Below are 9,757 nucleotides of genomic sequence, written 5' to 3' on the forward strand. Positions count from 1 at the left end.
ATGTATCGTCCCCTCTTAAAGCATGTATCGTCCCCCCTTAAAGCATGTATCGTCCCCCCTTAAAGCATGTATCGTCCCCTCTTAAAGCATGTATCGTCCCCTCTTAAAGCATGTCTCGTCCCCTCTTAAAGCATGTATCGTCCTCTCTTAAAGCATGTATAAAGCATGTATCGTCCCCCCTTAAAGCATGTATCGTCCCCTCTTAAAGCATGTCTCGTCCCCTCTTAAAGCATGTATCGTCCTCTCTTAAAGCATGTATAAAGCATGTATCGTCCCCCCTTAAAGCATGTATCGTCCCCTCTTAAAGCATGTCTCGTCCCCTCTTAAAGCATGTATCGTCCTCTCTTAAAGCATGTATAAAGCATGTATCGTCCCCCCTTAAAGCATGTATCGTCCCCTCTTAAAGCATGTCTCGTCCCCTCTTAAAGCATGTATCGTCCTCTCTTAAAGCATGTATAAAGCATGTATCGTCCCCCCTTAAAGCATGTATCGTTCCCCCTTAAAGCATGTATCGTCCCCTCTTAAAGCATGTATCGTCCCCCCTTAAAGCATGTATCTTCCCCTCTTAAAGCATGTATAAAGCATGTATCGTCCCCCCTTAAAGCATGTATCGTCCCCTCTTAAAGCATGTATCGTCCCCTCTTAAAGCATGTCTCGTCCCCTCTTAAAGCATGTATCGTCCTCTCTTAAAGCATGTATAAAGCATGTATCGTCCTCCCTTAAAGCATGTATCGTCCCCCCTTAAAGCATGTATCGTCCCCTCTTAAAGCATGTCTCGTCCCCTCTTAAAGCATGTATTGTCCTCTCTTAAAGCATGTATAAAGCATGTATCGTCCTCTCTTAAAGCATGTATAAAGCATGTATCGTCCCCCCTTAAAGCATGTATCGTCCCCTCTTAAAGCATGTATCGTCCCCTCTTAAAGCATGTCTCGTCCCCTCTTAAAGCATGTATCGTCCTCTCTTAAAGCATGTATAAAGCATGTATCGTCCCCCCTTAAAGCATGTATCGTCCCCCCTTAAAGCATGTATCGTCCCCTCTTAAAGCATGTATCGTCCTCTCTTAAAGCATGTATAAAGCATGTATCGTCCTCTCTTAAAGCATGTATAAAGCATGTATCGTCCCCCCTTAAAGCATGTATCGTCCCCTCTTAAAGCATGTATCGTCCCCTCTTAAAGCATGTCTCGTCCCCTCTTAAAGCATGTATCGTCCTCTCTTAAAGCATGTATAAAGCATGTATTGTCTCCTTTTAAAGCATGTATCGTCCCCCCTTAAAGCATGTATCGTCCCCTCTTAAAGCATGTCTCGTCCCCTCTTAAAGCATGTATCGTCCTCTCTTAAAGCATGTATAAAGCATGTATCGTCCCCCCTTAAAGCATGTATCGTCCCCTCTTAAAGCATGTCTCGTCCCCTCTTAAAGCATGTATTGTCCTCTCTTAAAGCATGTATAAAGCATGTATCGTCCCCCCTTAAAGCATGTATCGTCCCCTCTTAAAGCATGTATCGTCCCCTCTTAAAGCATGTCTCGTCCCCTCTTAAAGCATGTATCGTCCTCTCTTAAAGCATGTATAAAGCATGTATCGTCCCCCCTTAAAGCATGTATCGTCCCCTCTTAAAGCATGTATCGTCCTCTCTTAAAGCATGTATAAAGCATGTATCGTCCTCTCTTAAAGCATGTATAAAGCATGTATCGTCCCCCCTTAAAGCATGTATCGTCCCCCCTTAAAGCATGTATCGTCCCCTCTTAAAGCATGTATCGTCCCCTCTTAAAGCATGTCTCGTCCCCTCTTAAAGCATGTATCGTCCTCTCTTAAAGCATGTATAAAGCATGTATTGTCTCCTTTTAAAGCATGTATCGTCCCCCCTTAAAGCATGTATCGTCCCCTCTTAAAGCATGTCTCGTCCCCTCTTAAAGCATGTATCGTCCTCTCTTAAAGCATGTATAAAGCATGTATCGTCCCCCCTTAAAGCATGTATCGTCCCCTCTTAAAGCATGTATCGTCCTCTCTTAAAGCATGTATAAAGCATGTATCGTCTCGTGGCTTTCAAGTCAGCTTGTGTGAGACAGCGCAGCGCGGCGTGGTCACTGATGATCTTTTGAAGAAGTTTGGCTGCTGGGCGCTAACGAGCAAGTGAATGAAGCGCGACAGCAGGAAGTTCAAAAACAAAATGTGACGTGTGCTGGAAGTTTGTGTCTCCTTAATGAAGAACGGGCATTCAGCTGTGCAGGGATGAAACGTGGCGTCACCATGGCGATGACGCTGACACCTCGCCTCGCTTCCAGAGACGTCCCAGGGGGACATACGGCACCCTTCCTGTGATGATGTGTTGGTCTCCCGCTGGTAATGACAAGGCGGAAGTGAAAGAGTGCTTTTTATATCAATTCCATGACATTCTGGCATGAGAAAGAGGCAAACTGAAACGTAAGCAGCCAGACTTTGAGGATGAGAAAAAGGTTAACCATGTCATCATTCTCCACGAAGGCTTCCATCCCTGCTTGTGAGCTCGGTTGTCTTGGCTGCAAACGAGACATTCCCAGCAGGATCCGGAGGAGGAGGAATGGCCTCCGGGCCGCAGATGCCTCGGCAGCTTTGGCCGCCGGATTCGCGCTCAGGTAGATCTCCAGGGACCTCATAGGCTGTCACATCCCATCTCATCACGGCCCGCTCGGCACATATGTTGTGTAGCGGGAGTTCCCCCCTCCCACCGTCACCCTGCTTTCTCCTGAGCCAACAGAACTTCCACTCCCACCTGTCCTCCCCCCCTCCCTTTCCAGTCCAAAACCTGGAGAGCAGACTCGGGTCCATACGAGCCACAGAAGAAGAAAGTGTGCAAGAATGTTCCTTACGGACTTTTTGCAGCAAGAATTCCCTAAAAAGTCCATCCTGTACTCCGATACTTTGTTGTAAAAGTAACCTTCTGTTGAGCTCGGCTATAGAATCCTCCATCCTTCCAGTCAAATTCATTCATTCATTCTGTTGAGCTCGGCTATAGAATCCTCCATCCTTCCAGTCAAATTCATTCATTCATTCTGTTGAGCTCGGCTACAGAATCCTCCATCCTTCCAGTCAAATTCATTCATTCATTCTGTTGAGCTCGGCTACAGAATCCTCCATCCTTCCAGTCAAATTCATTCATTCATTCTGTTGAGCTCGACTACAGAATCCTCCATCTTTCCAGTCAAATTCATTCATTCATTCTGTTGAGCTCGACTACAGAATCCTCCATCCTTCCAGTCAAATTCATTCATTCATTCTGTTGAGCTCGGCTACAGAATCCTCCATCCTTCCAGTCAAATTCATTCATTCATTCTGTTGAGCTCGGCTATAGAATCCTCCATCCTTCCAGTCAAATTCATTCATTCATTCTGTTGAGCTCGGCTATAGAATCCTCCATCCTTCCAGTCAAATTCATTCATTCATTCTGTTGAGCTCGGCTATAGAATCCTCCATCCTTCCAGTCAAATTCATTCATTCATTCTGTTGAGCTCGGCTATAGAATCCTCCATCCTTCCAGTCAAATTCATTCATTCATTCTGTTGAGCTCGGCTACAGAATCCTCCATCCTTCCAGTCAAATTCATTCATTCATTCTGTTGAGCTCGGCTACAGAATCCTCCATCCTTCCAGTCAAATTCATTCATTCATTCTGTTGAGCTCGGCTACAGAATCCTCCATCCTTCCAGTCAAATTCATTCATTCATTCTGTTGAGCTCGGCTATAGAATCCTCCATCCTTCCAGTCAAATTCATTCATTCATTCTGTTGAGCTCGACTACAGAATCCTCCATCCTTCCAGTCAAATTCATTCATTCATTCTGTTGAGCTCGGCTACAGAATCCTCCATCCTTCCAGTCAAATTCATTCATTCATTCTGTTGAGCTCGGCTACAGAATCCTCCATCCTTCCAGTCAAATTCATTCATTCATTCTGTTGAGCTCGGCTATAGAATCTTCCATCCTTCCAGTCAAATTCATTCATTCACTCTGTTGAGCTCGGCTATAGAATCCTCCATCCTTCCAGTCAAATTCATTCATTCATTCTGTTGAACTCGGCTATAAAATCCTCCATCCTTCCAGTCAAATTCATTCATTCATTCAGCACAGCATCAAAAAGATTCCATGCGTTTGACTTGTTGCTGCTGTCTTAAAAAGAAAAACAACTCTTGGCTTTTCCCCTCTATGGAAGGACGGCAGCGACAAGCACCTTCCTGCTCACACGCGCCCCCACCCCTTCAAGATGAGGAGAGTGTTGCTGTTTTTTCCTCGTTTTTCCGCTTTTGTCTCTTTCCCCTTTTTTTTGTTTTATTCTCTTTTTCCCTCTTTTCCTAGTTTTCCCCCTTTTCTGTCTTTTTTATCCCAATCATTTTGACTGTCTTTGATGAGGAAATGTGCAAATGGATCCGTTTCTACTTCAGAAAATTCCCACACTCTTTTGACTTTATTCTAATATTCTGACTTTTCCCACAACTTTTTTGTTGTTTTGTTCGTGTTTCATTAGATGACCGCTTAAAAAAAAGAAAAAACATCTTTTTTCTTTAATACTGAATCGACTCATGCTCACAATATTATGAGTTTATTCTCGGAAAATTGCAACTTTTTTTCTGGTCGGAAGAAAAAAAAATCTTTTAATATTTTGACGTTATTCTTGTAAAATTACATCTGGATTTATTTTCTATTGTGGCTATTTTATTTCCCAGCTATTTATTTATTTCTTTTCCCTCATTTTTTCTTTTTCCTTTTTATTTTTTTCCTGTTATTTTCCTCTTTTTTTCCCCCTTTTCTCTTTTTCTCTCCTCTTCTTTCTCTTTTTCCTCGTTTCCCCTCTTTTTTTTTTATCCCAGTGATAAAAACTGTCTATGATGAGGACATTTCTTGTGGGAAGAAAAACTCCTTTTCCCCCCTTTTCTCTTTTTTCCCTCGTTATTTTCTCCTTTTCTTTTTGCTCTTTTTTCCCCTCTTTTTCCCTTTTTTCCCTCTTTTTTCCCTTTTGCTTCCCCATCCATTTTTCTTTTTTCTCTTTTTACCTTTTTTTTTCTTCCCCCCCAGTGATTATAACTGTTTTTGATGAGGAAAAGTCTTATGGGAAGAAAAATTTTCTTTTAATATTTTGATTTTATGCTTGTAAAATGACAGCTGTTTTTTTGTCCAATTTTGCTGTTTTATTTTTTTTCCTCGTTAGTTTTCCTCTTTTTCCCCCCCTTTTTCTCCTTTTTTAACCCGCTTTTTTTCTTTTTCCTTGTTTTCCCTCTTTTTTGAAATGCAGTGATAATAACTATCAATGATGAGGACATTTCCGGAAAAAAAATTCTTTTGATATTTCGACTTTAATCTTATAAAATGACAGCTATTTTTTTTTCTTCCAATTTTTCTGTTTTATTTCCCAACTACAGTGTTTATTTATTTGTTTTTTGTGTTTTATCTTTTCCCTGCTATTTTTCCTTTTTCCCCCCTTTTTCTATTTTTTCCCCCTCTTTTTCTTTTTTCTCTTCCTCCCTGTTTTCCCCTCTTTTTTCTGCTTTTGTCTTTCCCCCCTTTTTTCCTCTTTTTCTGCTCTTTTTCCCTTTTTCTTCTTCCCCCCCTTTTCTTCCTTTTTTCTCTTTAACCCTTTTTTTTCTCCCCCCTCCCTAAAGAATGTTCATTCATTCTTTCACATTTGTCATTGTGGCCTGACCTGCCCCCCCCCGACAGCACGTCACCGCTGTGAGGGGCGCTGATGCTTGTGATGCATTGAAGGAGTGGACGCTCGGTTTGGTCCTGCTGTGAGACGCTCGATACGCTTTCATTTCTCCCTCGGTGCCTTTCTACCTGTTGCTGCACAAAAGGTTGCCTCTTCCTGTGTGTGTGTGTGTGTGTGTGTGTGTGTGTGTGTGTCGTGGTGGTTTGCATGCAGGGAGGTGTGATGGAGACGTTTGGCGGTGACGACGGTGTAGCTGCTGGAGGACAAAGGTCAGACGCTCATTTCAAGAGTGGAAGTGGATCATATTCGTCATCATCGCTTGTCCGTCAAACGACAAGGAAGGAATCAGTCAGCAGTCAGCAAAGAGGCTGAAGTTTTATTCAAGATGAGACCCTGACGACAAACATCCCATTTGACTTGTCCTCCCCTCACTGAAGCCAGCAGTGAGTGTTTCCTTCTCTCTTTTCTCCATAACAGCTTCCGCATTTGATGTGTGATCTTCCATCCTGGGTGTTGACTTGCGTTTACACGAGCGAGCCAACATGCGGTCGTAGCAAATGCACCACGTGCAAATAGTAACTGCTGCTGTTGTCGGGCGCAACTGTGATGTCAGAAACGTCAGTCTTTTCTCGTGATATCGCCGCTTTAGTGTGCAAAGTTGCAGTCGCTTCTCCTGAAATTCCTGACTCCTTCCTCATAATTTCACCACTTTTAGCGTGCAGAAATCATTTCTCAAATTGCGGCTCCAAAAATCCCGACTTTCGCTGTGCAAAATTGCAATACGTCCCATAAAATTCCGACTGTGACTTTTGACTTTCGTCGTGCAAAATTGCGATCATTTCTCACAAAATTCAGACTTTTTCCTCATACGAAGGCTTTTTAAAGATCTTTTCATTTTCCTTAACTTTAATTGTGTAAAATTGCAATAGTTTCTTTGAAAATTCCGATATTTGTTAAGCCTGCCTTTTTCTTGTAAAATTGCAATATTTTTTTCATAAAAATGGCTTTTTTTTCCCTCAAATATGCTTTTTCTCACAGAAGTATGACTTTTTTCCCCTAAAATTCTGACTGTTTCCTCGTAATATGACAACTTTGGTTGTGCAAAATTGCAACAATTTCTCATAATAGTCGGACTTTTTCCACATAAAGTCACAAGTTTTATTGTGCAGAATTGTAATAGTTTCTGGTAAAATTCAGATTTTCTTTTGGAATATTCCATAGTTTTTCCTCATAAAAATAGCTCACAGAGGCACAGCTTTTTTTCTTGTAAAAATTACATCACTTATTGTCTCCCAAGTACAACTTCTTAACTTTTTCTTCATACGAAGGCTTTTTAAACATCTTTTCATTTTCCTTAACTTTAATTGGGGAAAATTGCGATAGTTTCTTGTAAAATTCTGATATTTGTTGGAATGGTCCAGCTTATTTTCTTTGTAAAATTGCAGTATTTTCTCACAAAAATTACAACTTCCTTTTTTTTCTCAAATATACTCTTTGCTCACAGAACTAGAAGACTTTTTTCTCATAAAATTCCCATTAGATTTTCAAAATATCCCGTTGAGCTCTTTTCCTCGTAAAATTGCTGCATTTTCTCATGAAAATTATCTTACTTTTTCATTTTTTCTCATAAAATTGAAACTTTTCTTTGTAACATTGCAACCCATGTCTTGTAAATGTATGACCTTTTCTTGTATTTAAGCTTTTTTAACTTTTTTTTAATGTTTCCTTAACTTTCACTGCGTAAAAGTGCAATAGTTTCTTGTAAAACTCTGATTTTTTTGTTAATATTCCCACTTTTTTTCCCCATAGAATTGCAGTATTTCATCATAAAAATGACATACTTTTTCTCACAGAAGTACAACACTTTTCTCATAAAATGACGGAACTTATTGTCAAAGAAGTGCAGTTTTTTTTCTCATAAAATTGCAGCTTTCATCTGGTGAAATTGCAACCAATTTCTGGTAAATGTACGACCTTTTCTCACATTAAAGCTTATTAAAGACTTTTTTCATGTTTCCTTAACTTTCACTGTGTAAAAGTGCAGTAGTTTCTTATAAAATTCTGATGATTTTTAATTTTCCCACTGTTTTCCCCTTAAAATTGCTGTATTATAAAAATGACATACTTTTTCTTACAGAAGTGCAACTTTTTTTTTGTTATAATTTCCTGTAAAATTCAGATTTTTTTTGTTATATTCCCGCTTTTTCGCCCATAAAATTGCAGTATTTTGTCCTAAAAATGACACGCTTTTGTTTGGTAATACTGCAACTTTTTTCCTTGTAAACTTGCAGTATTTCATTGTAAAAATGACATACTTTAAGTATTTTTTTTTATTTTAATTTTTGTAAAAGTGTAATAATTTCCTGTAAAATTCAGATTTTTTGGGGGGTAATATTTCCACTTTCCCCCCCATAAAATTGGCATATTTTCTCATCAAAATGACATCCTTTTTCCCACAGGAGTACAACTTTTTTTCCTTGCAGAAGTGCAACTTTCATCTTGTAAAATTGCAACCAATTTCCTGTAAATGTGCAACTTTTTTCAGATTTAGTTTTTGTTTAAATTTACTTTCATTGTGTAAAAGTGTAATAGTTTATTGTAAAATTCTGATTATTTTTGGTAATATTCTCACTTTGTTCCACATCTAATTGCAGTACTTCACCATAAAAATGACATACTTTTTGTCCCAGGACTGCGATTTTGTATTTTTTTTTGGTAATGTTGCAATAATTTCCTGTAAAATTCTGATTTTTTGGGGTAATATTCCCACTTTTTTTCCCATAAAATTGCAGTATTTCACCATCAAAATGACATAATTTTTCTCACAGAAATACAACTTTTTTCTCGTAAAATTGCAACTTTCATCGCGTAAAATTGCAACCAATTTCCCGTAAATGTACGACTGTTTTCATATCATATTCATTATTCAATCATTTTCTGTAAAATTCAGATTTTTTTGGGGTAATATTCCAACTTTTTTTGACTTTTTTTAAATTAATTAAAATATATAATTTTTAAATATATATATATATATATATATATATACACACACACACATAAGTACGACTTTTTTTTTGCAATAATTTCCTGTAAAATTCAGATTTTTTTGGATAATATTCCAACTTTTTAAAACTTTTTTCAATTAATTAAAATATATAATTTTATATATATATATATATATATATATATATATATACACACACACATAAGTACGACTTTTTTTTGTAACATTGCAATCATTTCCTTTAAAATTCAGATTTTTTTGGGGTAGTATTCTGAGTTTTCCCCATAATATTGCAGTATTTTGTCATAACCTCCTGACTACCAGGAAAAAAAATGTTGTCCAATCACATTTATTTTGAAATTCCCCAATCTATGTGAAGTAATTGGAATACTGCGAAAGAAATTTTTGAAATTTTTATTTTTGTTTTTAAGCTATGATGTGTCTTCTACAGTGGACATCGGAACCCAATACAGGGGAAACGGAACTTCATTGTGAAACAGTTAGTCCAACAAAAATATCAAAAAGTCAACTTGATAAAGTGTTCAACATAAACATAACTGTCCATCATCTCTTTTCTTTTGTTTCACTTTTGCTTCTATTATGCTTATTTGGTATGATACTTCAAAAAGCTTTCTTGGAAACACAAAGGAAAATCTTGCACTTGGAGCACATAACATATGTTTTACTGTTGCAGCCAGCTTGGCGACACCTTGATGCATGTGTTTCATCCACCATCCCATCCCCGATGCCCTTTCCTCCTGTAGCTGTGAAAGTTGTCTTGCCTTGGTAGACCACAAAATCCAAAACTAGACCAGTTGGTGCAGCCAAGACAAATACCTTCAGTCCAGTTGGGTTTGGTTTGCCCGGTACATACTGGCGCACTGGGCATCGACCAGTAAAAGGAACCATTTGCTCGTCAATGCACAATTTTCCTGTTCTTGGCAGACTCAGACATCCTTGCCTTACTTTGCTCAAGAGGGGCCTGATTCTCCACAAGAGATCACTTGTTTTTTCTTCATCTGAAACATCAAGGTCGTTGACGAGCTTGATGGAGTTTCTCAATTTGTAAAACCGATTTC

Source organism: Dunckerocampus dactyliophorus, chromosome 14 (assembly GCF_027744805.1).
Source record: "Dunckerocampus dactyliophorus isolate RoL2022-P2 chromosome 14, RoL_Ddac_1.1, whole genome shotgun sequence".
NCBI lineage: Eukaryota > Metazoa > Chordata > Actinopteri > Syngnathiformes > Syngnathidae > Dunckerocampus > Dunckerocampus dactyliophorus.